Consider the following 2,500-nt stretch of genomic DNA (forward strand, 5'->3'; position numbering starts at 1 on the left):
AAATGAACTGAAATGGAATGGATATACAGCCCCGGATTATTTTTTCTTGATGCAGAGAGCTCGTCTATAACGTATAATTTGCAATATACGGCATATAATCTTGTACATTAAACCAAATTAAGGAAAGACAGATTGGGTAACGTTGCACAAAATATTTTTGTCTCCAACCAGATGAAGCGCTCGGAGTAAAGTTTGGCAACTGGATGACGCTGTGACTGCAGGGTTGGGCTCACAAGATTGAGGGAAGTGAGATAGGTACCCACACCAGGCTATGCATATGTGCAAAGTGGGAAGCAAAACCTAGTGCTACGACGAGGATGGGATTCCAACCCACGCGTGTTGCACTTTCTTGCGGCTATAACACCATGACTGCAGGAGAAGGATTTTAAGAGCGCTATAAAGGCGTGGTTGCAACCAGGCACTATTGTGTTAGTTCGCTAACACATATACTAAAATTGGAACGATACAGAGAAGATTAGCATGGCCCCTGCGCAAGGATGATACGCAAATTCGTGAAGCGTTCCTTATATTATCATGCCGCTGCATTGTCAGCAAAATCAAGGTTTTCATGGTCGGGGCTCTTGTCTGCGTCGGAAAGGGCAAAGCTAAGCACTCACACCGTCAGGATGGCCGAGCGGTCTAAGGCGCTGCGTTCAGGTCGCAGTCTCCCCTGGAGGCGTGGGTTCTAATTCCACTTCTGATAGCAAACTTTAGGCATAATCTTGTGCATTTAGATAATGAATGAAACATTGCACATAGGCACGCCAAAGTCTTCTCAAAAGCTCTGCTGCATTAGCCGGGAATCGAACCCAGGCCTCCTGCATGGCAAGCAGGAATTCTACCACTGAACCACCAATGCACACATAGAGCATTTGTTCGGCCATTTTTTTTTTTTTTTTGGATGAGATGAGATGAGATGAAAAGAAAAGAGATTGAGGAAAGTGAGATAAGGTACCCACACCAGGCAATGCACATGTGGGCCTCCTGCATGATACCACTGAACCACCAATGCGCACAAGGCGCATTTGTATGGCCATCTATTTTTTATTTTTTTTCCTTCAACCACATTTACGGACGCATTTTGCCCTCGGACATGGCTATAACAGGAGCTGAAAAGAAAAGATAAGAAAAGATAAGAGATGAAATGAAATGAAATGAAATGAACTGAAATGAACTGAAATGAACTGAAATGGAATGGATATACAGCCCCGGATTATTTTTTCTTGATGCAGAGAGCTCGTCTATAACGTATAATTTGCAATATACGGCATATAATCTTGTACATTAAACCAAATTAAGGAAAGACAGATTGGGTAACGTTGCACAAAATATTTTTGTCTCCAACCAGATGAAGCGCTCGGAGTAAAGTTTGGCAACTGGATGACGCTGTGACTGCAGGGTTGGGCTCACAAGATTGAGGGAAGTGAGATAGGTACCCACACCAGGCTATGCATATGTGCAAAGTGGGAAGCAAAACCTAGTGCTACGACGAGGATGGGATTCCAACCCACGCGTGTTGCACTTTCTTGCGGCTATAACACCATGACTGCAGGAGAAGGATTTTAAGAGCGCTATAAAGGCGTGGTTGCAACCAGGCACTATTGTGTTAGTTCGCTAACACATATACTAAAATTGGAACGATACAGAGAAGATTAGCATGGCCCCTGCGCAAGGATGATACGCAAATTCGTGAAGCGTTCCTTATATTATCATGCCGCTGCATTGTCAGCAAAATCAAGGTTTTCATGGTCGGGGCTCTTGTCTGCGTCGGAAAGGGCAAAGCTAAGCACTCACACCGTCAGGATGGCCGAGCGGTCTAAGGCGCTGCGTTCAGGTCGCAGTCTCCCCTGGAGGCGTGGGTTCTAATTCCACTTCTGATAGCAAACTTTAGGCATAATCTTGTGCATTTAGATAATGAATGAAACATTGCACATAGGCACGCCAAAGTCTTCTCAAAAGCTCTGCTGCATTAGCCGGGAATCGAACCCAGGCCTCCTGCATGGCAAGCAGGAATTCTACCACTGAACCACCAATGCACACATAGAGCATTTGTTCGGCCATTTTTTTTTTTTTTTGGATGAGATGAGATGAGATGAAAAGAAAAGAGATTGAGGAAAGTGAGATAAGGTACCCACACCAGGCAATGCACATGTGGGCCTCCTGCATGATACCACTGAACCACCAATGCGCACAAGGCGCATTTGTATGGCCATCTATTTTTTATTTTTTTTCCTTCAACCACATTTACGGACGCATTTTGCCCTCGGACATGGCTATAACAGGAGCTGAAAAGAAAAGATAAGAAAAGATAAGAGATGAAATGAAATGAAATGAAATGAACTGAAATGAACTGAAATGAACTGAAATGGAATGGATATACAGCCCCGGATTATTTTTTCTTGATGCAGAGAGCTCGTCTATAACGTATAATTTGCAATATACGGCATATAATCTTGTACATTAAACCAAATTAAGGAAAGACAGATTGGGTAACGTTGCA

The 2,500-nt window shown here is 43.6% G+C and overlaps 4 non-coding genes across 4 annotated transcripts; 2 read left to right on the forward strand and 2 right to left on the reverse strand.

Moving 5' to 3' along the window:
• Positions 1 to 426: 426 nt before the first annotated feature.
• LOC140378593 (U6 spliceosomal RNA) lies at positions 427 to 532 on the forward strand. Its single transcript, XR_011930428.1, has one exon. It is a non-coding gene; the product is annotated as a U6 spliceosomal RNA (small nuclear RNA).
• Positions 533 to 788: 256 nt separating this feature from the next.
• Positions 789 to 859, reverse strand: trnag-gcc (transfer RNA glycine (anticodon GCC)). Its single transcript has one exon. It is a non-coding gene; the product is annotated as a tRNA-Gly (tRNA).
• A 744-nt stretch (positions 860 to 1,603) lies between these two features.
• LOC140378594 (U6 spliceosomal RNA) lies at positions 1,604 to 1,709 on the forward strand. The gene has a single exon (XR_011930429.1). It is a non-coding gene; the product is annotated as a U6 spliceosomal RNA (small nuclear RNA).
• A 256-nt stretch (positions 1,710 to 1,965) lies between these two features.
• On the reverse strand, positions 1,966 to 2,036 carry trnag-gcc (transfer RNA glycine (anticodon GCC)). Its single transcript has one exon. It is a non-coding gene; the product is annotated as a tRNA-Gly (tRNA).
• Between the last annotated feature and the right edge of the window lie 464 nt (positions 2,037 to 2,500).

This window comes from Eucyclogobius newberryi, unplaced genomic scaffold (genome assembly GCF_026437365.1).
Source record: "Eucyclogobius newberryi isolate DKJ021-1_F unplaced genomic scaffold, fEucNew1.0.hap1 SCAF_4, whole genome shotgun sequence".
Lineage (NCBI taxonomy): Eukaryota > Metazoa > Chordata > Actinopteri > Gobiiformes > Gobiidae > Eucyclogobius > Eucyclogobius newberryi.